The following is a 27,823-nucleotide window of genomic DNA, read 5'->3' on the forward strand; positions in this document are numbered from 1 at the left end:
CAGAAGGGTTTGCTGTCATCATTTGAGAGAAGGTCAGAGTATTGGAGCCTTTTAGAAATTGTAGCATAATGTTGTAGAAGGAGTGATTTGATAAATATTGGCTTAAACTGGTGGGATTTTCAATAGCCAAATTGCAGCATTTTTCTCATTACTTTGCCTCTGTAAGGCTATCATGCTGTATTGGAAAATCTTCTTCCTTTAACCATGAAATTAAAAATAGAACTGGGTTTGAGTTAGCTGCTACTCCTTTAGTGACTCACGGGCAATGTATTGTGAGTAATGTGCTCCTTCCAACTGTTTCAGCTCTGTAACCCATCCTCTTTCCTCGATCCTTTCTTCATTGCTTGGAAATAAGCTTTGGGAAATTTCCTTTGACTCCTCTCTGCCTGGATTTTGATGGACACACAAAAATTTTTTGAGAAGCAGGTGTCTAATTCAGAGAAAATGTAACATATTCTAAACCTAGTGGTGGATACACCAATTACGGAACCTATAAATAAAGTTGAACTTGGGAGCCAAAATGATTGTTGGGGCTCGCCATCTTCATAATGAAAGTCTTTGCCATTATAATCTCATTTGGCAAAGATGAAGTTGTCCTCTTGGGAGGTGCCTTGCCAAATCTTTGTCCGTAATTCTGAATTGATTCCAAGCCAGCCTGTTAGCTGAAAACTACTTCACATCCTTTCTTTATGATCTATGCCCTTAACCTCAAGGATTCAGTTTGTGAACATTGAAACAGCCACAAACTGGAAACGAGTGCATTTTTAAAAATTACGGCCCTTAAAGTATAATGCCATATGGGCTCAAGGGATGGCAAAGATGCTGAGTGGCTTCTTGTTCATTAAGACTGAAATATTTATATGAGCAGAAATAATAAAAGTATATTTTAGAGTCTGTGTGGTATGAAATTGAGCATTGATGCAATTAGATAATATTGACAGCCCCTATTGTAATTATGTAAATAACATCAGGTTCGGCTCTCCTTTATCTTTCATTTCCATGTGCATGTGTAAGGAGCGAGCTAGAAAGTGAGCAAATGCTGGGCAGGAGTACTTGGCTATTTATTTACCTGACAGAGTAGCCTGAAGCTTATATTCTGCAGAGTTATTTTTTCATCCAAATTAAGCAAGTCCAGTGGATCACACAGAAGGGACATACAAATATGTGTTTATTTGGAGGAATGCTTGGTGATAAAGCATCCACGTGAGAACCCTGGCAACCCAGTAGGTCCATTTTGAGTTTTTCCATTTCAGAGCTGTGTGTTTGGATCCTACTTGACTAATACCAGTGCTTTTTTTGTTACCTTTCAAACAGATCATTTTAAATTGTTCTCCATAGGGATGTTTTCTGTGTCTAGCTGCCTATCAATCTTTCCATCTCAATGCAGAAGTATTTGATTAGTGTATTTAAAGTAATAAAGATGTCAACAGTAGTGTCACCTTGATTGATGCTAATTATAAGTCTTTAATGGTTCCTCTGCTTTGGCCACTATCCTTGCAGATTGTGATTTTTATGGTTAAAATAGTGCCCTGCTGTCCAAAGGCTTAATCATAAATTCTGGTCTATCTTTCTTTAATGATTCTGCATGCAGTGGTATAATCCCAGTAACATACATTATCTTTGTTCGTTAAAAGCAAGCAGTCACTTTCATAGGGGTGATTAATGCATTTATAAGGAGTTTGAAGAATCCTTGTTGGGATCACAGCAGAGGTTATGATGATTATGCTTGCTGGGCATTAGAATTAGCAGCAGTGTTACACAGGCTGTCTGAAAATAATTGAGGATTTTCATGCAGTCCCTGTTTAACACATTAATGTTGTAAATGAGACGATCACTGCAATGGTAAAAAGACTTAGGTTTTGCAACCCGAAGATGCTATCAGTATGTGGTTGTCACACTAGTGAAACTAAAAGCAAGTTAAATTATCTGAGGGCTTTCCTTCTGTAGAACAAACAGTCTGGTTAAACAGATTTGGGGTCACTCAATTTGAAATATCTGTTGATTAAAATGTCTTTTCCACTGGGATTTTTCAGGCTGAATTCTCACAGTGCTAAGATATGTTTAGTCTTTAATCTCCTTACTCTCAAGCCCAGAGATAGAGTATTAAATAGAAGAAAATGTGCCCAGCCCTATATACATTTAGAGGACTTTCAAGGTATGGATAATTTGCTTATGTAAATATGTGCCCATGTATACCACACAGTAATACTTCTCTGAAAAGTTGTATCTTATTGAAGAGAAGCTGAACATAAATTAAAGGGATGCTTTACTATTTTATAAGAGCAATTTGCCTTCACATCAATTACAACACGTAATTCCTTGCACATAGTAGACATTTTAAAATAGTGTTTTAATGCTATTAAAGAAGAAACTGACAACTTTAAAAAAGGTTGTTTTTGAACTAATATTAGTATACACCTATTTTCTCCTATGTTTAATTTTACTGTTTTATATGCTGATCAACTAAGCCAGATGGAACTTCAATCCACTGCAATCCCAAATATGAGAAGAGTTTCTATCTCTTTGCTTTCTACTAATTTTATATTCAGTTCTAATGATAATATCCTTCTGTAATATTTTCTACTGACTCTAACTTCTTACATCTAGATAAAACTGTTCCTTAACTTCCAGTAAGGAGAAAATGTTTTTTTTTTTTTGAACCATACTCATTTTTAAATAAGGAAATGCCAAATTGCATTATAGTAAGACAATTATTTCCCAAGTGGGTACCAGTTTACAGAAAGAAACCACAGACCTGAGAGGCCAATCTTGGGAGAGTAGTCCTCTTATAAGTGCATGTATTTAACATTTCTAGAGGTGGCTATAGTTACAGTTTGGATGATAATGAGGTCTACCCAATGTATGTCTTTGGCTGGACATTTGACAATACGTGCCAAGCTGCATAGTGTTTTTTAGAAGGCCTCTCAATTTGCAAACACTTTGTTGGAGAATCTTTAACATCTACTTTGGGTTTTTACAATGATGACTTACTGCAAAGTCTTTTTATCTTGCCATCATATAGTTTAAGGTGGTTGAAATATTAATTTTCGTGTGTCCTGGTGTGTTATTTTGGATCATCAGTGAGCCAGTGTACATCTCTTTACCAGGGTGATAATATGGAAAACATAGACACAGAGAGTATAACCCCTCCCACAGGGAACCTTTTTCTTTTGGAGTTTTGCTCAGACATTGCAAATGTATGTGGACCAGAAAGGGATGTTAGAAAGCTTGGAAGGATGAGGAAGGCCAGAATTAATCGAACCAGGATTGACTAGGGGAAAAGCCTGGTATGGGAACCTAAGTGAGTACTAAAGGTGATCCATATAATGATTAATTCCCTGTGAGGTCAATACATACGCCCAATTTGTTTGTCCACTCATTTCCACAATTATAGTGCTCCACTTATTATGGATGATGAGTTTCACTAGCATAACCAGAGAGAGACTCTTCTGTGGGTGCCAAGAATTAGTGGACGCGATAGAGATCTAGGCCTTAGAATTACATTGTGTGTGATTCTGCAAAGAGAAACGCAAACTGTTTGATTAGACGAGGTGTTAGCTGCGTTGCTTCGTCTCTCACTATGTGATTATTTCCTTTTGTAGCTTTGGTAAATTAACACTGGCTCACGTATTCAACAGGAATATTTTTTTTAAGTTGTTTTTTTTTCCTTAAGCCCCACGGCTTCTGTTTAAAAATGCAGGTTAATTCTCAGAGGCTTTCAAAAGCATTTCTGCATGATGCTACTAATTAAGATAAGGTTATCATTTTAAGTTATACCAGGAATGCAATTAGAGCTTCTAGTGAGAACTGTAGCAATCAATTTTATACAAATTATTCAGACCTGGTAAGGTAGAATACAGTTTTAATAGGACAAGTGAACATACTGTGATTTATTAGATATAATGTGAATTCAAATGACACCTGAACACAGCATATGTAACCCATCATGGCCCAAGTCACTGGGAATCCAGTTCAACAGCCTTTCATCAGAAGAGATTTAATTATGTGCCTTCCATTCCTCATTGTTCAGTGGCCGTTCTTTTGGATTTGAGAGGGATTTTTGTTTTCGGATTTGAATGGTTTTAGACATGAGAAAGTCATCTGTGGAATACAAAGCACAGAGTACCTAGCCCTCTCGTTTATCTAGAGTGACACTTGCTGCAGAGAAGTCTGCTGGTCCTGCTTCCTTTTCTTCTTTTGTGTGGTTTGCAGAGCGAAGTGACCAACTGACAGTGTAATTAACTAATTTTTCTGTGTTGTCCATCTCTGCTGCAGAGTATTGGGTGTTGGATAAGAAAGTTACATGTCTTATCTGCCAACTGTCAGTAATTACTTATTCATTAAATGGATACCTGTTTTCTAAGGATGTATGAGGACGGCAGAGTGGAATAGCTCCTGAGAAGGTTGTATATCTTTTCCTCCTCAGATCACTGCAGGTCATCCAGAGCTCTGCAGTAGGGCATATAAATAAATTACAGCACTTCTGGGCTGCCTTTCCTTGGACACCTTAAAAATATTCGGAACACCTTTTACTCTTCCCTGGTTAGCTTTTATTCTCATTTGACATGTTGGCTGTTCTACATTTTGCTATGTGCCTAAATTCGTCAAATTGTAGTCGTTCATTCAATGTGTATTTATTGAGTTTCGTTGTGTGCCATGCATTGTGCTAGGTATTTGGCATATGATGGTGAAAACGAGATAGCATACTAGTATCTATAATATGAGCCCTCCTTTCCCATCTCCACCATTAACCACATAACATACCCACTCAGCACGTGACCTTTTCTTATAATTTACAGAGAAGAGAAACACCATCTAGTACAATCTCCTTCATCCTTTCTCTTCTCCATATCTACTGTTATCTACAGCTGAGAAGTTTTTTCTTTCTGTTCTATCTCATAGAAAATATTCACTCTCCTCCGTAAAATTAACCTGATGGATTTTAAGAAGTTACTGAATTAATTTTCCTCCTCTCTCCTTTATCTCAATCTTTCTCACTCCTCTGCTCCTTCCCTTCAACCAAAAAGCATGCTCAAGTTTTGCCCCAACCTATGCATAAACAATAAATAAAAAGCTGTTGTCTTACCTCTGTTCCTCATTCAAACTTCCTAGTTGCCAGTTTTCTTGGAAGTGTCTGCATAGGTTCTGATTCTTCTTCCTCATTTCCTCATCTTGTTACAACAGTCTGGCTTCTGGACCAGCAAATGTGCAGACCAGTGAACGCCAATGGCCTATGTTTAATTCTCATTCCCTGGAACCACTTAATAACATTTGGTATTGCTGCCTATTTCCTACTTCTGGAAATTTGCAACCTTCGTGGGTCCATGATGTCATTCTCTCCTGGCTCCCCATCTAACTGTCTGATTAGTCATCCTCAATTCCCTTTGCTGAACTGTCTTTCTTTGCCAATCTTTTTAGTGAGTGTCCCTCAGGGTTTCAGTTAGTTTTCTTCTTTACTTATTCTGTGTTAGGAGGTTCTTAATAGAAGAGTCTTCAAAGGAGAACTGTGAATGCTCTAAAATCATATTCTACCTATATGGTATAGGTTTGGGTATGAGCATCTGTCTGAGAAAAAGTTTCATAGATTTTATGTGATTCTCAAAGGCTGCAGAGACTGAAAAATGGTTAAAACCTCTCTTCTGTAATTACTGCATCGTCTTCTGTGCTGTCCCACTTCAAACCACTCCTATTTCTATGCTGTATTTTTTTCTCAGGCATTGGTGTCACCCTTGACCTAGGTTCTTAAAACGTCCTCCTTCCACATTCAGTTGTATACCAAATTGTCTCAATTATGATTCACAAATATAATTGGTCTATCACTATTTTGTCTTAATTAGATTCTCTGTCACCTACTTCTCACCGCTCTAGTCCAATTTGCATAATATTTCCAGAAATATCTTTTGATATATCCTAAAATAAAAAACCTGCTCATACCACCCTTCCCTTCTTAATATTCTTCAGTAGATTCCTTCCTTCCCCCATACAGGTTAAATTCCAAGTCACTTGGATCATAAAAGCCTTTTTCAATGGAATTTCCCTTACTTATAAGAGTCCTCGGAACCCTTTGCAATTCTCCAGATGTTATGGTGCTGTTTCCTCTCCCTGCAATGAATGCCTCTCTGGTCTACCTGGGTGATTTCTGGTTATCTTTCAAAATCCAACTGGGCCATTACCCTGTCAATGAAGTCTTCCCTGGCCCCAACTAGAGTTAGGCATGGCTTCCCCATTGTCCTTACCTCCATTGTTGCATCAGACTACTCTGTCTCTTAACTTTTTTTTTTTTTTAAATGCCTCTCCCCGACAATGTAAGAGGCCAGGGAATTAGAGGCCAGTTGTCTTATCTGAGCATCCTCAATGCCCAGAACGGTGCTTCAGGACATGCTTTCTGAGGGACCACAAGCTCTCAACTTCAAGTGAGCATGAAGATATAAAAGACACTGTGGGTCATTTTCTGGATCAAACAAACAAATCAATCTTTTCTGATTCCCTTTTTGAGAGAGACTCCAACTCCTGTGATTAAAAATAGTTTTCATCTTTGAATTTCCCAGCACGATGCCTTCTGCACAAATGCCCATCATATGTAAAATATGTTGTAGTATGTATTATAATATATGTTATGCACTAGGAGAGAGGCTTATATGTATTTTATGAAACAAGATGAACAGCATATATAAGCATAAAATATATTTTCTCTAATAGGCCTTTTAAAAGAAAGGTAAATTCTGAGTATGCTAACAGCAGCTTTGGGGTAGTTGGTGTATGACTTCCTTAAGATTTCAGTAGAAGTTTGGTATTTTGAAACTTTCCAGCAACGTTGCATACTATACAAGGAGAGACCTCCTCTCCTCCCCTCCCTCCCCCCAGGGATCCTATTCCCATTCTTGCCAATGATTGAGACAATCATCAGACCAAAGCAGTTGGTATCTCTGTGCCTTAAATTTCATGGTGCCACACTTTAATAAAAATGATGGATCTTTTCCTTTTTTCTGAGATTTTTTAGGTAATTTATTAACAAGATGTGTCCTAGGGAAATATATTTTTCCTCCTATTACTATCTTAGTAACATTTTTTGCTAATGAGAAAGCTGGATCACAGAGAAGTTAAATTACTTTCCATGGAGTTTTTGTCATAGAATCATTAAGTGTTATATCATTAAAAGTTACAAAAATTTCTTCTAGAAAAAAATTGTCATGCTTAATAATCTATATTAATAGTTTATCCTAAGTCAACCTGGTAAATAGTTTCTAGCTACCATGAAGCCAGCACAAAGTGACAGTATCTTCTCACCCTCCGATCCATCAAGCTATCATCACTGTTTCATTTTGCTCCCTATATCTATGTAGAGAAAGAAATAAGAGATTCTTATTCAGATTTTTATGAAAAATATAAAAGGGAAATGATGAAAATAGGAATAGAAGGAGTTAATTTTCTTTCTGATGTCTATATCTTTCTTCCTAAAGGCTCTTAAAATATGAAGGGAACTAATTCTTTGATTGTGTTAGGTAGATTAATTGGGTGATGGGAGTTCTGTTTTTTTGTTACCTTTTCTGAATAATAAAGACTTCCTTTTCCTTTTATATGGTTTAATATTTGGTCTCCAATAGAGAGAATTGAAATCTAAGTGACTCTCTTTTACTGAAACCTTTGCTCAATCTTCCTTGCATTCTACAAAAAGTCCTGTTATGAAGCATCCGAATCAAAATTCTGCCTCCCTACCTTGTCACCAACAACTCAGACTTGTTGTCAGTCTATTCTTCACTCTCTGAAACTGATTTGACTTATGTTAGTTTTGGCCACCCCGTGTGTATTTTCTTTTGCAAAAGAATGGAGCCTAGTTTTATGAATGCTGTACAGCTGGATTTTTCTTTTCTTCCTGGAAGGAGTTTTGAAGGCTTGAACCATTTTTTCCCAGAGAATGTTAGAGTATAGGGACTTCTCAAGATGTCTGACCATGTCAGTGAAACTCTTGCATATCCTAGATTATTGAGTATCACGTGCCATAATTTAAAGTATGTTTTATGATCGCTCATTAATCCTCTCCATTGTAAGGGCTGATTGGCACATATAAGAAGCTGTGGGCATGAACTAATGGGCACACTCCCTTTGACATTGCTTCCTTAGAAGACAGATTGATGAAGGGGCCCCACTACTATCATGAAAATCAGGCTTGTGCTCTGGATACAGACTACTATTCCCTCTGTTCTACTTTGATTCCTGTTTGTGGCATTTGGTATCTCCTAGATTTCTGCTCACAGCTCTCCTGTGAACTTGCAGTATCTTTTCTGCATTCGTGGTGTCGCTGAGTAGATTATAGATAGAGCCAGCCACCTGCTTGCTGCATTGCAGGAGAGGCCCTGTATACATCATTTATCCATTTTTCTACCCCTGTTGAGTCCTGATTCAGCAATGACAATTTTAGGAGATTGAAGCTTGATTCTGTAAGCAGTACCTGTGCAAGAATATTTTCTTTTGAGGTTGATTCCTATAGACCAGTTCAAAGGTGCTACCACCTGCTCCCGTATTAGTTCTTTGAAGACATTTAAACAATGTTATTAATATATAGGCATGATGAGAAAGTATATCCAAATATAACTTGGATACAAGATTGCTGATTAAGAGTTAAATTGAATAAATCCCCACAAAGTGGATATGATTTATTATGAGTAATAGTTATCCAAAAATTTTTTATCAATATATGACTCAAGAGATTACAAAGCCCCTAGATTCTAATCAAGGTGGTCTCTGGGAAAAAATCTGAGAGGCAGGACTGGAACATAGTTACAAGTTGCTAATCAGAAACATAATCAGAGTATTGTATCCTGTTTTGAGAAAGGCTGCATAAATATAACCAGATTAGTGACTAAAGAAGTTTAGAAAGGAGAGTCACGAAGGCGAATGTTGTTGATGCCCATTGAAGCATAGTCTGGTGGAGAGGAATTCTAAATAAAGGACTTGAACATTATTAGAAAAACTACTGATAAATTGAGCATCTATTGTGTGCCAGGAATGTGCTAAAAGCTTTATCTATGCTATTCTCAGAAATCTTCAAAATGACTTTTGAGTTACCCTTGCATTTTGAAGTATCTACATTTTATAGATCAGGAAAATAAAGCTCATTCAGGTTCAAGGATTAGCCTAGGTAATTTGCTTATTACCAAGCAATTGAGTTATAGAGCTGAGATTTGAACCCGATTCAAAGCCTTTAAAGCCCACAGTCTCACCAACTGTGCTATATGACTTTCTTGTACCAACACTATTTCTCACAAAGAGAAGAAACTTCCTAAGATCTTCTGAGTACTCGTATAACACACACAGTCATGCAGCCATCAGGACAATCAAGTTATAGAAGAGTTCCTTGCCCCCCAAAATTCCCTCATGTCACTTTGAAAATAATCCCTGCTCCCACCCCAAGCTCCTGGCAGCCATTAGTCTTTTTTCTGGTCCCATCCATGTTTTTATGTAAGATTCACCAACCTGTAGCTGTTCTTGCCTGGGATGAAAATAGACATTGGTCAGATTGACAAGAATGTCTGGTTGAATTGACAGTTGCACGTCTCATTGTAAATTAGTAGATTGACATTCTGATTAGATTGGCTTTCTATGTTGCTTACTTAGTGGGAGAGAATTCATTGATATGCTAAGTACAGGCATGTGTCTGCTTAAAAATATTCTTTTTTTTTTTTTATAAAGTAATAAAATGGCATATGTCTGTTTCTGTATTTGTGGGAGTGATGAATATGAGTCTGCATCTAAAAATATAGCTAAATTTATAAAGTCAAGATGCCTGGTACACACCAACATCTTCTTTAAATATGATTCAAATTTATATTGGTAAAAAATATTATATTGGTAACCAAAAGAGGAATCACATTGAAACAAATATCCTAATCATATTGAGTTTCAGAGGGCTTTTTGTTTCAGTAAGTGTTTTGAACGTACTTCATTCATCCAACAACTATTTATTGAAGATCTTTACCAGGCTAGAGACTGGATGAAGAGGTGGGACATTGGACAGAGGGTAACACATTCTCATTCAAAAGAACAGCATGTATGCGGTACCTGAAGTGAGAAGAACATGGCGTATTGAGTTATGAAAGAAGGCAGAGAGCGCCAACGGAAGATAGGGAAGCCAGTGTGAGAATGGTCTGAGAGCAAACTGGAGAAGTAGGCAAGGCCTGGATCTATTACTAGTTTCTATGACATGTATTATGAAGAGTTCCTTTCACACACTGGCTCTACCTAAATATACATGAATATATTTGTTTTGCCTCTATCCCATCCTGACTGAGGAAGCTTACACTATCAATGTACCCTTTTCTCTCATGTATACTCAACTACTCCCTTTCAACTGGATCCTTTCCATTAACTTTAAAACTTGATTAAAGCTCTCTCATCTTACGACCAACTAACCAACCCTTCCTTAACTCCATGTCCCCCTACAGGTATTGTTTTCTTTTCTCCCCTTTACAGCCAAATTTGTTGAAAGCATTTCTCTGCCTTCATTTCCTTACCTTCCAATCACCTCTCTCCAGTTTTGTTTCCATCTTCGTCACTGCATCAAAACAGCTTTTCCTAAGTTGACAATGACCTTCTGTTGTCAATCCCATAGTCCCCTTCTTAGTAAACTTCTTAAGAGCATTGAAAAATATATGTCCTCTTTTTGAACACTGTCCTCTTGGCTTCTGGAGTATTTTAGTCTCCTCTTTTTCTTCATATTTCTGGCAATACGTTCTCAATCTCCACTGCATTTAATCAGTTATTAAATATTGGTATCCTCAAAATCCCTCTTCTGTTTTACCCCTTACTATCTCCAAAATTAGTCATACCCTTCCTTGGCTTATTATGAGAGGTGATTTAGCATGACAAGTAAGACTACAGGCAGCAGGGACAGAGTGCCTTGGTTTATATCCCAGCTGTGTGACTAGGCAAGCGACTCAACTTCTAACAGTTTCATTATATGTTAAATAAGGAGAATTATAGTATCTGCCTCATCTAGTTGTTGTGAGGATAAAATGAGTTCATATACATAAAATGCTTACTACAATGTCTGGCAAATAGCAGGTGCCCCTTGAATGTTTAGGTGTAGTTATAATTTGTGAATGAAACCCGAATTTATATCGTCTACATACGTATGTATTCAGTTGCCTATAAACATCACCACTTGCAGCTCTAAAGACACATCAAAGTCAATGTATCCAAGATCAAATGCATAGTATTCTGGTGCTTCATCCCCACAAAAAAAAGTCTTGGTACTCCTAGTGTTTCCTGCCTCAGTGAGTAGCTCAACCATTGTGTCACTTGCACAAGCCAGAAAAGTAGATCCCACCCCTCAAGATCCTTCTTTACTCTAATTTCCAGTTTATCACTAAGCCCCGTCAACTTGACCCACTAAATTTCTATTAAAAGCTTTCATTTCTCAACATTTCCACTGACATAACCTTAGCTAGAGATACTATCATCTCTCATCTTGAGTACTACAGAAAGAAGTCTCTCTGTTTTTACTCTGTCTATTCATCGACCCCAGTAAATTCTCTGCCCTATTGCCAGAATTCTCATTTTAAAAAGCCAACGTGTCGATCTCCCCTTTGCTTCAAACCTTTCCATGGCTTCCCATTACTCTTAGGATCATGACCAAAGTCCTTCACATGGTCTACCAGTCCCAACCTCTGAGGACTCTCCAACCCATCTGCCATCCCTGTGCTCCAGTCCACTTTCAGCTGTTACATACACTCTGCTTTCCCCTACCAGAGACTTTTGTGCATGTACTTTCCCATGCTGGAAAGCTCTACCTGCTGCTGCCCTGTTCACTAATAAATTCTTATGCATCTGGTAGATCTCAGCTCAAACATCACTTCTTCAGGAAAGCCTTCCCTGACCTCCTGGTCTACTTCAAGTGACTATGCTATAAACTCCCCCAAACTATATTCTTCTCTTTCAGAGTGCCTCAATTTTTCATTGTAGTTTAGTCTTGGGGGTCTCCAAGAGCACCTTCAGGCCCAGTTATTTGCCTGAAGGACTCAAAGAATTTAGGAAAGCTGTTAGACTCACTGTTATGGTTTATTACAGTGAAATGAGACAGATTAAAATCAGCAAAGGGAAAAGGTGCGTGGGTGGAGTGCGAGAGAGGCCAGGCATAAGCTTCCAGTTGTCTCCCCCCAGTGGAGTAGCACGTGCGGCACTTGATTCTCTTGGCAATGATGTGTGACAGCGTATGCCAACTGTTGCCAACCAGGGAAGCTCACTTGAGCCTTGGTGTCCAGGGCTTTTACTGGGGGTCAGTCCTGTAGTTCATGCAGCACTTTAGCTACTCAGTCTCCAGCCCCCTGGAGGTCAAACTGATATTGGGTGGACCAAAGCCACCTGCATACAAAAACAGGTGTTCATCATAAATCCCACTGTTAGTATAGATTACCTGGTGTGGCCCAAGGCCTCAGGCTTACAAAGACATGCTTATCTGGTAGGATACTCCAAGGACTGAGAGGTCATCTCCCAAGTGCCAAGCCAAGGGCCACTCCTGAAGATTTGGGGAATGTGCAGGGTTTGCAGAATAACCAGGCTGCTGCTGAGTTATTCCTTTCCTGCACAAGTTTCAATAGTGCTATTATTTGATTAATGACTATCTTCCCAACACACTATATGAGAGTAAAATCTGTAACTGTTTTTACTCAGTGTCATATATGCAGCCTTTATCATGGTTGCTGACTGATAGCAGGTGCTCTGTAAATATTTGTTGAATGAATGAATAAAATCTACTTTTTACTGTCTTTATTTCCTTCCAGTCTATACTGTGTTCTATGTCTTTCCGTCCCACGGCTTTCATGTACTTTTTCTTTATTATGGAGTCTTGTCACACATTTTATGCCTAAAGTTACTTTGTGCTAATGAATGATATGTAGTAAGTTCCTAAAATATTTACTATACTCCTATAACTCCCAATTATATTTCTATACCTCCAAGTATTACCCTATCTATCTTTTAAACAATTTTAAAGGGGCAAATGTTTTTCACAATTACACCTGAAATACACATAGTCAGTATATTGGATTGTGTGATACCCACTTATATCATTAAAGTTATTTCTAAGAGAGTGAGGTATTGACCCAGCATCTGTTGTAAGAATTTCAGTAACCAAGTCATGCTTAACTTTGAAGCCAGTGACTATATATTGAATTTTGTCCTAGCTATATCAGAAATAAAGGGAGAAGTCCTGGGGAATGAGAGGGTATGTCCCCATTTTCTCTGTAAGATAGAATGGTAGAAATGTCCTCCTGATCATCCTTAGTGTCTTAGTCTTCAAGACATGAAGACATGACATCCACGTACTTTGCTCCACCCACAATTTCTTTGCTCCTCCAGGAGACAAAAAGGTAGCAGGCCCATTTCAGCTATGAATTTGAATAAGTCTCTTTTCAAAATTTATTTATTGTGGTGGTATTGGATTATAGCCTGAAGTATAAAATAAATATCCATGAATCTATACTAATATAAAAAAGTGATTGATTGAATAAATAAATAAATAAATGGGAGAGAAGAAATAATAATACCTTGCAGAAGAATTCCAAATAATTTATGTAGATATTCTGCCCACAAGTAGATGGGACATAACTCCCCACTCCTTAGTGTGGGCTGCACATAGTGAATTCTTTCCAAAGAGCTCAGTATGGGGGAGTGGGGTGGGGTGAGGAGGAAGAATAACTTGACTGTGAGAATCTTGCCTAACATCCAGGTGATGAAGGTTCACAACAATATAAGGCATGTGGATGGTACGTACACTTAATATACTGTGATGAGAATGGCAGTGCCACTTCATCTCTGTGCTTTTCCTCCCCAGAGCCCATAACCCCAGTCAAACCATGAGGAAAACATCAAACCAACCGAAATTGAAGGGCATTCTACACAATACCCGAGTAACACTCAAGATCATCAAAAACAAGGAAAGTCTAAGAAACTCATAACCAACAGGCACCTAAGGACACATGACAGATAAATGTAATGGGATGCCCTGCATGGGATCCTAGAACAGAAAATGGACATTAGGTAAAAATTAAGGAAATCTGAGTAAAATATGGACTTTAGTTAATAATATTGTGTCAGGGCCGGCCCCATGGCTTAGCAGTTAAGTGCACGCGCTCCACTACTGGCGGCCCGGGTTTGGATCCTGGGCGCGCACCAACACACCGCTTGTCTGGCCATGCTGAGGCCGCATCCCACATACAGCAACTAGAAGAATGTGCAACTATGACATACATCTACTAGGGCTTTGGGGGAAAAAAAGGAGGAGGATTGGCAATAGATGTTAGCTCAGAGCCGGTCTTCCTCAGCAAAAAGAGGAGGATTAGCATGGATGTTAGCTCAGGGCTGATCTTCCTCACACACACAAAAAAATAATAATAATATTGCGTCAATGATTCATTGTGACAAATGTAAGATGTTAATAATAGGGGATACTGGGAACTTTCTGTACTATCTTTTTGATTTTCCTATACAAAACTATTCTAAAATTTAAAAAATATTAAAATTTTTTTCTGTGATAAAGTGTTTCAATTTAATCTTAATGTTTAATGGAATTTGCTCATCAGCTTTATTTGTTTGATCAAGAATTACCTCAAGTTGGAGTTACTCAGATTTTTTAATGTGATTGTGATAAGGTGGATTTTTCTATAACAGGCACAGAAACCATTACATCATTGTTTAATTTGGGGGAAATAATTCAATGTTTTGTGATTATGAATTTCTTAAGATTCTTTAAGAAACTAGAAAGATTCTAAGATGTTATGAGTCACAGAGTATATCTAGTTTAGAAGTAACAGGACAAAGCCATTAAATTAGCTAAATAAATTGGCACAAAATCAAAAACAGTATTTTTGAGAGCATGAGTCCAGACAATGTGTCTGTAAGACAGACTTTACAAACTTAGTTTGATTAATTTTTGTGTTTCTGAGGATATGATTCTTTTCTGTAATTATCGTTCTCTTTTCCCTGACAGGCTATCTAGTACTGGCCGCCTTAAGCTCCCTGTGAATTGAGTTATTCTCAATAATACTCTGTATTATGAAGGCATGATTTGAGTGGCTGTCCACTGTGATCTGGTTATTTGGAGCTTTACATAAAACAGGTGGTTCTTCCATCTCATCAACATTTCTTATTATCTAGAATTCACCATCCTTTTGTCTGTGGCCCATCGTACTTAGTCCATCACAGATGTGGCTCTGTGCTATAGCTTGCCCCAGTTTATTTGAGTTCTCATTTGCATCTTGGTCGTTTCTCCTAAGTAGTCTAAGTCCCCTTGTTTTCAGACTTTATCAGAGCTCCTGCTATATGGTTATGTGTTTACTTACACTCTGATTAACTCCCAAAAGGCTTTGCAGCGGCTAATTTCATTTGTTTAGCTCTGAGATGACCCAGGCAACTCTGATTCCCATCAGAGATGGCATTTACTTTCAGCAGGCGTGGGACTGATGCCCATCGCCAAAGAGCAAGCAGCTCTGCTCTGTGATCCTGTGATCCTGATGCCGCTCAAAGGTCCATTCCTAATGACCCAGATGCCCGGGGTTTGGTCTTTTTTCTTCAGACCTCCTTCCTGATCTTTTTTCATTTAGATGTTGCTTTGAACTTGAACTGTTGTGCTAGGTCTAATCTCAAGAGCACAAGCTTTAGAATCAAACAGAGTAAGGTGTGAATCTTGCCTCAGTCGTTTGTTAGATTTTTCATCTTGAGGACGTTACTTAATCTCTGAGGCTCAGTTTCTTCATCTGTAAAATGACAATAATAATAGTGGACTTGAAGAGTTATTATAAAAGTTAGATAAAATGTTTCTAAAGCTCCTCTAGAAAGCTTGATTCTATGTCATCGATGCTTTATAAATACTCACTGTCGTCAGTATGATTATTTGATTTGGTTTATCTACCTCACCTTCTCCTTATCTAGCTCCTTCTAGCTGGCTCTCCACTGTTGCCAGCCATGTCTCAGCCCCACATGTTGATTTATCCATTCACATGTTTTTCTAGTCACTCTCTGTGGTATGAGCAAACTTGTCAACTTTTGTACCTTGCTTTAATTTTCCTTAAAACTTTGTAGGATGTTATTTGAATAGTTCTCACTGTTCAAGTGTAAACATGTCATTAGAAATGTTATATTTGCTTCCTTGCATTTTGCTGTCTGTCGTTTTTATAACGTGAAGAGCTGGGCAGACCCAAGAGTGGACTCTGCCTTGGATTTGTATTTGCTGTGTCTGGGGTCAGATGGGAGAGGAGAGAAAGAAGGAAGAGATGTGAGGCAGAGTAATGGACTCTGCTGCAAGCACCCTGGAGCCCAACTGACTGAATTTGTAGCCTGGCTCCCCCACTTATTAGCTGTGTGGCCTTGGTCAAGTTACTTAACATCTCTGTTGCTGCTGTTTCCTCATCTGTAAAATGGGAAGAAAAATAGTACCTAACTCACATAGGTTTCCTTGTGAGGATTAAATGTGGAAGGCTCAGAGCACTGCCTAGCATGTATTAAGTAATAATTAAATGTGCAATATTAGAATTATTCCTTTCCCAAGGTTTCACAACATTTACTACGTTAGATAATCTTACTGATAGATGTGGCTTGTTACAGCCTCAGTAACTTCCTAGTAATAGGCTCACCTTTATCATTTTAGTATACTAATACAAATAAAAGTTTGTCCTTTTAAAGTAGTCATACCATTGTGTTGATATATGAACATTTTTGAATAATTATTTAAAAATTTTCTTTAGGTTCTGCAAAAAAATATTCTTTTGACTATCCTCAGTAATAACAAACCTTTGTCTTTTGAATTAGTTTATCAAAAATTAGAGCCAACTTTATAAATTTAAGTGAATGATCTATGTTGACAATCTCTCTTCTATATATTTGTATAATTTCATAAATTTGTATAATTACAAAATAAATGTGTATAATTACATAAATTATATAACTTTATAATCTTAATGAAATATATACACATAATATCAATCTACATATAAAATATGTGTGTACTTGAGAGGGAAAGTGTCAAGAACCAGTGTTTAATATAAAACTGAATTATTTTCATGAAGAAAAAATCAATCATTGAGCCACAGTTCACTTAAAAAAAGTAATGTAAGGCCAGCCCCGTGGCTTAGCGGTTAAGTGCGCGCGCTCTGCTACTGGCGGCCGGGGTTCAGATCCCGGGTGTGTACCGACGCACCACTTCTCCAGCCATGCTGAGGCCGCGTCCCACATACAGCACCTAGAAGGATGTGCAGCTGTGACATACAACTATCTACTGGGGCTTTGGGGAAAAAAAAAAAGAGGAGAATTGGCAATAGATGTTAGCTCAGAGCCGGTCTTCCTCAGCAAAAAGGGGAGGATTAGCATGGATGTTAGCTCAGGGCTGATCTTCCTCACAAAAAAAAAAAAAAGTCATACAGAGGTCCAGCCCCAGTGGCCTAGTGGTTAAGTTCTGCACGCTCTGCTTTGGCGGGCTGGGTTTGGTTCCCAGGCGCAGACCTACACCACTCGTCTGTTAGCAGGTATGCTGTGGGGGCAGCTCACATAAAAGGAATAAGAGAGGAAGATTGGCAATGGATGTTAGCTCAAGGTGAATCTTCCTCAGCAAAAAAAAAAAAAAAAAAAAAAATCCAGCAGAATATCTCTCATGTTCTAGAATTTTTTTTTAAAGCGTAATTGAATTATTGACCTGATGGGATGAATTCTACTTAAACCATACATTCAGGCAAATGAAGGAAAAATAAACATCTTTTTTCTTTCTGATTCTGGCAGTCTTTTTTTCACTTCCATATTTTTACTTTTTTTTTTTTTTTTTCTGAGGAAGATTCACCCTGAACTAACATCTGTGCCAGTCTTCCTCCACTTTGTATGTGGGTCGCCGCAACAGCATGGCTGACGAGTGGTGTAGGTCCACACCCGGGATCCGAACCCAAGAACCTGGGCCACTGAAGCAGAGCATGCCAAACTTAACCACTACACCATGGGGCCAGCCCCCATATTTTTACATTCTTAAAGACACCGTAACACTATGGCACTGATCTTGAGGGACTTGTGGAAAAGACCATCAGATGCAGGGGAGCCATGCTCCAATGAGATGCTCCATCTAACTAAGTCTCGGGTGTATACCTGTCTCCTCTATTGTCTGAGAAAGCTTCACTGCTTTAGCAGCCAATGATATATCTGTATGCAGTTGGCATCCTAAAACACGGCCATTTCAATTACTTTAAAATTTCCTCTAAAAGTCGGCCTCACTACTTGAATGGAGATGTGGTCATTTGTGCAAATTGCATTTTGGAGTCTCCACTATATATTGGTGATAAAGCTAGTGTTTACAAGTTTTGTTTATTTCAAATACTATTAGGCACTTAATTATGTAACAATTTGCTACCTAGGTATATTTTGCAAGTGCCAAAAAGCATCAGTCTGTCTCCCCAACGCTGCCTATGTCCGGACTACACGTGCATCACACAGCTGTGGCTTCTCGTTCAGGCTCTCTGATGTGCTGCATGACCCTTGTTACTTAAGCCCAGGGTCTCAGCTTGAGAACTCTCTGCCTGGCTCCCAGAAAGTGATTTGAAACTGAGACAATATTGTTGCACTAGGGGCTCTAGGATGAAGCTTCTAAGAATGAGACAATATGACTTATGGATCTCCAGGATCATAGACAGCTAGGATAGTATACGTGTTGAAAACAGAAGACCTTAAAAAACCAAAAAAGCCTCTGACACATAAGTAGAGAGTATTAGAGCCTGGACACTCAGAGACCGCCTTGCTTTACAGAGGATGATGTGGAGGCCAGAACGGTGAAGAGACATGCACAAAGAAAGTCTGGGCCAAAACTGGGCTCTGATTTCCAGAAAATCAAGCCCTCCTTTCCAATTTTTAGTTTTAGTTTTTTTCATCTAAGAGAAAAATTGCATTGTCTAATAACGTACTTAGCAAAAAGTTCAACTATTGTGCTCTGTCAGGTTAATGTTAGGAGGGTTGGATGTGTCTTAGAATCTCATCATGGAGTTATTTTTACTCTAACAAAGATCTCAAGATGAGCTGTTCTTCTGTTATGACCATATGCCATCATTCCCTCCCTTCTAAGAATGTGAATAGTATTCCCATTGTGAAAACTGATGATTGACACCAAGCAACTCTGTCATGGCTGTAGTTAAAAAATGTGAAAGAAATCAGATCTTTTCAACCTAAAGGTTCTCTCTGTTTAGTTAATTAAAGACATTTTCAGAAGACATTTGGATTATGAGAAAGCGATGATATCACATTATGACATTTATTTTATTCCTTACCCCAAGAATCTCAGTAATTGGTTCACTTGTTCAAAACTGTTATTTTATCAGAGGGTAAAGATTCCAGGACCCGCAGTCCGACTTACCTCATTTATCTAATTGGCATATTCTTTTAAATACAACTCTGAGCATATGAACTTTTTGATTCATGAATATGCCAGTCACTTGTTTTGAGACAATTTAACATAAAACTTATCTAATTGCAATGAAAGTCTCTAGGAAACTTTAGCCAAGTGTTAATATTTTATTTATGCCATTGTATTAGAAAATAGATTTTAGAAATTTAATTAAAATTCCACATAAACATAAGCTGTTTGAGTGTTGTGTAGCTCAGGGTGCATATTGTCAAGGTTGTCACTTTGCAGCTGAAGAAAGTAAGGTCTGGATAAAAATAAATGGCTCACCTATGGTCATATAGCAAATAAAAAGATAGTTCCTGGCAAAATGGGTACCAGACCCAGAGCTTTTGACTTCAGTCCGGTATTCTTCCTACTACGCCAGGCTGTTTTACCTAATCAGAGATGTTTCATTCAATGCAGTGCTGCTGTGATGTAGGAAAAACAGAAGGTGTACTCATTGCCTTCTAACAACTCATGTCGTCTTGAGTATTACATCTTCCCGAGAAGGAGACAGGTGTATTTACACATACATTCATGATTCCTTCAAGGATGGTTTACCACTTCTCCTTTCCTTTTTATTTACGTTTTTAATACCATAGAATCTGATCATACGTGGCAACCAAAAAACAACAACAAAACAAAAACGGTCAAATAATTGCACAAAGTCACTATCTGATGATGGCAGCGATGTGATTTAGGTAGAACATGTATGAACAAAGGCATAGGTAAGCCCAATGCATCACCAATGTGATTTGCTCCCCCAGGAAAGCAAAGGCAGGTTATCTACACTAATTGAGATCTGGTCTCTTAGAACGATGGAGGTGAGAGTACAGTTTCCTTTGTGTGGCCACACTGTGGGACCTTGTGTTCTGTTTTGTGTGACACATTGTTCAAAGAGCTACTGATCAGCTGGAATGTATTCATAGGCTTGGAAATGGGATGTTGCATAGAGTAGACGTCACAGAGTAGTGGCTAAAGACACTGCAAATATTTTGTGAAGGGAAGAAACTTCTGAGTGGGTGATGACAGATTCCCTCTAATATTTGAAGGACCGTTGTGTGGAATACTAGACTTGAGCTCCCAAACTTCTAAATTGAGGGCCGGTAAACAAGCCACAGTGAGGCTTCTCAACTACTATGGAATCAGACCTCTTGGCTCAGGGCTTTTAAATAATCAGCCTATTGCATTCAAAAGATGGAATGGCCTGTCTCCCTCCCAGGGCACTGTGTTTTCAGCCACTGGAGGTGTTCCCTCTGAACCTGGATGGTTGCATGGAGGAGAGCTTTTAAAGGGCAGCATTCACAATTCAGATTTGCTGTTGGACCAGATGACCTTTAAGGTGCTTTCCAGCACCTGGGGTTTTATGATTATATTTCTGTTATGCGTCGATGCTGGCTGTGTGTCACATTGTTTGAACCAAACACTGAGAATGGACAGGAGCACAGTTTGGAATGTTGATGGTGCTCACATCTATTTTGTGTTTCAATTTCTGGAAGCGGTCTTTGTCTTTGAGGCAGTTTGGTTCCTGACCTTCTGTAACATTTGGAGCCCAGCCACACTGTCTTTGTTTACTGTAAAGAGCATGGAAAAACTGACTTCCTGACAGTGCTCGGCAAAGTGTAAGGTCAAACCACTCACAGGTGAACAAACACGGTCCTTCCACCTTAAAATTGCTGTTTGGCCCCTATAACATGGACCAGGGTAATAATACTGGGTAACAGAAAGAGGGGAAATCAGTGCTCTGCCAGCAGCTAGCAATTTGTCACTTTGTCATTCTGCTTTGTGAAGAGCTGATCTTAATTCAGCATCCATTTGGGGGAAGTTAGGAAACACGGCATGCAATTTGAAGTCCTCTAGCAACCTACTAAATAAGCCTATAGAACCTTCTACACCATCATCACTATCGTCATTAATATTTCCCAGGATTGCAGAGATAAAGCGTAGCATTCTTATTCACTTAAGGGACTTAAGAGTCACATTCATTGAGTATTCATATCATCCAAGCTATTTCTTTTATGGTAAGACCTCAAATTGGCCTAGATGGGTTGGCTTCCTTTCGAGAAGGCATATCCATTTTTTACTAACCTCTGCTATTCTTGACTGTCATCAAAAACAGTAGGTCCCCTTTGTCAAAGGAAGGGGAAGTGTCTTCCTGGGTAACGGTATTGTAAGCTCTTTAAGGGCCTAGACAGTGCCTCATTACTCAAAATCACTTATTTGTGAGATCCAAGTTTTCTTAACATTTAATTATTAGAATTAACCTAAAGTGATATAAATAAAAATACTCCCCAAATAATTTCACATTGTTTTCTTTTTTCCTTCAAGAACGTGGGAATGAATAAATTTGGCTTTGACCATATTTTTTTTTCTTTTTTTTTTTTTTTTTTTGGTCTCGAATGTAAGCAGGCTCTTGAAATGCCCTAGTTAACTAACATTGCTCTTCACCTCCACTTAGAGATGATATACTAGCCTTTTACTAAAATATATCTATGTATTAAAAGCCCAGTTCTTTACTGCTGATGAGAAAGATTATTAACACTTTTTTTTTCCAGCTATAATATGAGGCAATAACACCCCTTTTTACTTCCAGAGCCAGAGGCAGTATGTCATATTAACCTTCATTAACTGCCTAAGAAATGAGCTATGTTTGTTAATTTAGCATTCTGGTTAGCTAAAATTGTGTGAGAAGACTGGTAAACTTCTGTGGTTTCTCCCTTTGATTTATATAAGAGAATGGTAAAGTATGTTAGCATACTTATTTTATTGCTTTGGTAAATGTAGCATTTGGATTAGGAGCTAGACCTGGATGGGATGGGTCTGCAGGTGGTGGGCAAAGATTGAAGTGGCTGGAGCAGAGCAGAGCGAGCACCCCCTGATCTAAATAGGCCTGAAGAGGAGCATCGGAGTTGTGTGGTGGGAGAAAGCAGGTATCATCAAAAATCTGGGCCAAAAGTGGAAAGAGAAAATTCTATTTCTATGCATATAATTTCATGATGGTCCTTTCCATTTGGATGTCCTATGAAATACTAAATTCTCTATAGTTTTTTCTTATATGTAGCATTGCTTTTAATTTTCCCATTTCTACCTCCATTACTTTGATTCATTCATCATTTTTTAAAAATGTGTCAAGCGTTATGCTAGCTACTGGAGAAACAGAGATTAATGACACAACTTCTAAGCTCAAGGAATTGCTTTCTTTACTTATCCGGGCTTAAAAAAACTGTGCAGTCAACTTTGCTATCATCATTCTCCCCATTCCCCAAGAATACCTCAGTAATGTCATTTCTTTCTTCATAAAGCCTCCAGAACCCATCTCAATTTTTCTGCTACTACTACCAGAGTTCAGGCACCATCCCCTTTTAGTCAGGCTATTGCAGGAGCCTCTTTATTACTTTCCTTGTATCCAGTCTCCCTCCTCCCTCTGTTAGTCTGAATCATGGCTACCAGACTCATTCTCCTACAATTTGGTTGTTCCCATGGCTTATTATGAGGGTAAATGCCTTAGTCTTACAATGTGGCTTTCCTCAATCTAGTCCCACTTCTACAAAACTAATACCCTACTTGAACTAAATTGATCCCTTCTTGCACCTTCAGGCATAGTTACGTAGTCTCAGCTCTCTGCTTTCCCTCCCACTGGTTTTCCAACTCTAAGGCAGTACAGCTTGGTGGTTAAGAAGATGTGCTCAGGGACCAGAAGTGCTTTACCACTTACTTGCTGTGCGGTGTTGGCCGAATTACTTAACCTCTCCTTTGTGCTTCTCTTCTATATCATTAAAAATAGCTTATTAAAGCAATACTTCCCTCATAGGATTATTAAGATGCAGTGGCTTCACGGATGTAAAATGCTTACAAGAGACCCTGGCACAGAATAAGCGCTAGTGTTTTGCTATTGCTGTTGCTATTATTGTTATGACCCAAACTCCACCCCCTACCCTGGCCAGACACTTCATAGCTCACTGCCAACCCCAGGGTTCTTTGGGGACCTTTCCTGACATTTAGGCAGAAGTAATCCTTCCCCTCTCAGCCCTTCTATGGCACTACTTATCCAATGCTCGTTTAGCAGACAGATTTAGACCTATTTATTGTTTTTATAGGCAATAAAACTTGGATAGCTAGCAATTCAAGATAGTAAATGGTTAGTGCCAATAGAAAAAGTAGCAGAGGTTCCATAGATTATACATTCTCTGAGGGCAGGGACAGTGCCTCGTGTGTCTTTGTTTCCCTTACAGTGCTTTATGCCTAGTTACGAACAAAAGTAAGCCAAAATTATGTTTTTCTTCTAACTCAGTGGATTATGTATTCAGAGGATCAGGAATAGACGTCTATTTAAATAATGTACAATCAGATACTAATTTGGTGTCTTTACTGGTAGCATATGAATGTGAAGAAATAATGACCCATCTTCAGTTTTGGACAGAGGGTTTTTCAGACCATCTGGATAGGGGTTCTGGACATCATTGACATGGTGTCTAGTAGGATTAGTTTGGTGGCAGGCTGCCAGATGGACTGGAACGAAAAGAGGGAGACCAGAGAGAAGATTGTTGAGTGTGAGAGCATGAGTGCCTGAGCATGAATGGAGAGGAAGTCTTAAGTTCAAGGTTAGTTTGTAAGGAAAGAATCCACAGGACTTGGGAATTCTCTATGAGGATGATGGTGAGGAGAGTGAAAAAGTGACAGCTGGGTTTCTTCCTTGCATAACTTTGGAGTATCCAAACTGGGAGAAGGTCGTCTTCAAAGGAAAAAAGATACGTGTATTTACGAGACTATGAGTTCCATGATGGCGGAAACCATGCCCACCTTGCTCACCACTGGATCCCCAGCATCTAGAACAGTTCCTGACACACGCACACAATTGGAGGCTAATAAGTGCATCTTGAATGAATTAATTGCCACTTACCTTGATATCTACACAGTCGAATAAGGCAGGTTGTGGACAGTTCTCGCTGCCTGTTTAACAATTCTCTGGTTCTAGTTAGCTGGCATGATCAATTTTTCTAAAAAGGCATACGTGTCACATCATGGACTGTAGGTCCCAAATAGGCAACTTGTTTAATTCCAGGATGAGTGACGGAATCTGCAAGACCCTGAAGCCATCTCTCTCCTACATGCCTTAATGTAGATAGTAAAATGGAGCTGGCAGAGCAGCACCTCTGCAGAGAGGTGCTCCGGAAAGCAATTGTTTGCTCTCGCCCTGCTGAGAAGTAGCAATATCTGTGTGGCTTAAGGGCTCTAGCTGCAGCCATGAACAGCGTTCGAAAAATATCACTACCATTTGCCAGCATGAGATGCCAAACTGCAAATAAGAGGCATGTCAATTCAATGAAGCAGAAACATTTCGCTTGTTTTTAACGATTATTTGCGGGAGAACTTTATGATGTGTTTGTATGCCTTTAAATAAGAAGTTGCATTTTTTGAAAATGATGAAAACCGTCTTGTCTCTTTTCCCTACAAAGGAACAAGCTTTTCCCACTTGGGTGAATATTGCCTGCACCACTCGCCGAAGAAAGGGAGCGGTCTTGGCAAGCATCTTATTAGTCTAAAAATAAATTATTCAGAATGGAGGTTCAGATACAGATTGCAGGGAGAGATAATAGAATTGGTTTTCCAAGCCTGATCATGCTATGCAGACATGGTGTGTGCTTTTCAGGAATCTACTTAAGTGGAATCAGCTTTGACTAATACAAACTAGAAATAATATTGCTGCCATCCAGCTAGTGTCCGCGGTACAGCATCCTCAACATGTCTTCAAGTATCCATGGGCTCTTTAGTTTATGTAAGTGTGCATGTATAAAAGTATATGTGCGTTCACAAGCTTTTCTTCAGAGATACATTCTTTTCATTGTTCTTTTAAGGAAATTTCTTCCTGGCAGCGTGAGAGGGGCATGTCTCGCTTGAGATGTGTCTCCCTCCTGCTCCCCGCCCCCACCGCCTCAGCGAAATAGTTGACCACATCAGCAGCCGACTCCACTTGTCATGTGGTTTCTCATGTGATGCTGGGTCTGCAGCACTTTGGAGCAAGAGCCTTTGTGACTCGGCACTCATGGACAGTAGCGTTCAGGGACAGAAGAGATTTTGGAGGGGGCGGGGAGGCCCATAAACCGAGAAATGGCAGAAATAAAAGTCGCATGAAGTACTCTGATCTATGTATTCCTTTTTTTTTGAAATTTGATTTTAACTCGTGCTTTTTTATGGTTTGTGTCTGTTTTTTCCACCCCCACAGGCACCGAGCTGAGCTGCGCTGTTTTGTGTTTCTTTTCTTTTTTTTTTTTTTAATTCTGAAGCCAGACCATCTTGCCTCACAGTTCCAGGGCTGCATCGCTGTGGGCACGCCAAGCTTCCCCTGGTTACCTGAGCTGCTTCTGCTGTCTCCCCGCCTTGGCTTCACCGTGGTGCATCCGAACCCGAGTCGGTGGTCTGCGCAGTGCGGAAGAAGGACCTGCTCATGGAGCTCTGGCCAGGGCCCCCTCGCTGCTGGATGAGGGGACTTGGAGGACAGGGTGAACCTGCAGAAGACCCGGGGTGGGATGGATAGAAAGGACGCCAAGGACCGGGGAAGGGGACGTTAGGAATACTATCCATCCAATGCCCACCGATCCTCCGCCGGGCAAGGGCAGCAGCAGCCCCTGCCGTGGGCACCCAGCTCCGGCTGCTCCCAGGGATTAGTCTGGGGGGGAAACCCATGCCGAGCTGTGGTGGCATTTTACCTGAGAGTGGAACTGAAGATGGATAAAGCAGGTATCTGACGTATCTGCCTGAGGAGGCAGAGCTGGTGAAAGGCAGAGTCAGGGAGCGCATGAAAAGAAAGAGGAGATGCCGAATGCCGTTAGACTGTCTGCCGCTCACTCTGCATTCTCATTCTAGGGAGGATGGCATAATTTATAACCCAGTACATGGATGGAAGAACTGTAAATTGTAGTGTGGATGGCCCCGGTGCTGTCAAGGAAGAAACTGATGGGCTCGGTGACTGTACCAGTGTCCCCAGAGAAAATAGCAGCCTGGCAGCATGGATTTAAATGCATGTGCATGCATGTAGAGACATGAAAAAGAAGAGATTTCTAACCATTTTACACAGGAAGTCTGTCACATTGCTGGATCGGGCTTGATTGCATCTTGTATTTTCAGCTTCAGCTCAACACCCATTTCCTGACTAGCTAGAGAGCATAGCCAAGGCAGCTGCATGCAGAATTTTCTTGTTACTGTGAAAGCAAGCCCCCTCAGCTTTAACTCCTTGAAGTTCTGAGTGCTCTGTGCTTTGCTGGGACCGATTGTGGGGTTTTGTTTTCTGCTTCTTCTACAAATCCCTGTAAACACAGCTGTATTCAGTATGGTGAAAAATTCTATCCTGTAAATAGAAATCTGATCAATTTAATCAAAATAAATGTATCCCAGATGACTTTGAGACCAGCTGGCTACCACAGGCTTCAGATGCTAAATGTTCAATGGAGATGAAGGCAGTGTTATATTTACATGTTTTAGAATTCCAGGATCAGCCTATAATTGAAAAAAGAAATCCTTTTCTAAGGAAGAGAGGTAGTCCTACCAGCTTGCAGCTAGATGGTTAGTACAGGTGCCAATGCTGTTCATGTGATTTGGGAGTTTGGGGTGTTGCATTTCGCAGGGTGTGAGCCGTGTGGCAGAGTATCGCCATAGTCAGTGCGTGTAGAGAAAGCGTGCATCTAACTTGCTGTATGGAGAGGCCAGTGCCCTGGGAATAGCCTCTGGTGAGGTTGGGGGAGGCACTTGAGGCTTATTATGGATTCAGATGAGTGAGCTGTGGTGCTCCAACCCTAGCTTGGTAGAGTCAGCTCAAAGCTGGGGATGAGGAGCTTTCCCAGTTGTCATGGGGAGCTCTTCTGGGACGCCCGTCTGGCCTTTCCACTGTTTGTTACTATTTCTACAAAGGCTGCTCTGTGTTGGATTATGTTTGGCCAGCTGTTGATGCATTCCTGCGGGTGGGGCTGGGTGGGGATCTTATTACTGTACTTGCAAACTGTAGATCCGTGTGCATGAGGAGTAGGGAAGGAATGGAAAGAAAGCAAGTTGGAGAATCTGATCGCTCTTACCGCTTTCTCCAGATAGTCCTAGAGTGAATCTAGAAAGGCTTAAAGTGGAAAGGGAATAATGGAGGTGGGGGGTTACGGAAAGAGAATGAAGCTGAGCACAAGCACATAGAAAAACAGACTTAGAACTTCAAAGCTGCATAGACAAGCAGAATGTCAGCAGCTTGTAATTAGCGGTTCATGGTTGCGTCAGTGACTGTGTCTCTCCAAGAATAACTATGTGATGTGTGCCACAAAGTGAAGAAGATAGTCATAACTAAGTTATCAAACCCAGTTCAAACAAGGGCAAATGGATTAGAGAATTTTCTGTATTTGTAAATCAAATACTGATGGATGACACGTATAAGACTTGCTG

The 27,823-nt window shown here is 39.6% G+C and overlaps 1 long non-coding RNA gene across 10 annotated transcripts in view; it reads left to right on the forward strand.

Moving 5' to 3' along the window:
* Positions 1–27,386, forward strand: part of LOC147915384 (uncharacterized) — a 388,885-nt gene extending 361,499 nt beyond the window's left edge. For all 10 annotated transcript variants that reach the window (XR_015553987.1, XR_015553980.1, XR_015553983.1 and 7 more), the window contains one exon: positions 25,629–27,386. This is a non-coding gene — a long non-coding RNA (uncharacterized LOC147915384). The remainder of the gene's footprint in view (positions 1–25,628) is intronic.
* Positions 27,387–27,823: the final 437 nt, after the last annotated feature.

This window comes from Ceratotherium simum, chromosome 13 (genome assembly GCF_057802395.1).
Source record: "Ceratotherium simum simum isolate JZ-2026a chromosome 13, ASM5780239v1, whole genome shotgun sequence".
NCBI classification, from domain to species: Eukaryota; Metazoa; Chordata; class Mammalia; order Perissodactyla; family Rhinocerotidae; genus Ceratotherium; species Ceratotherium simum.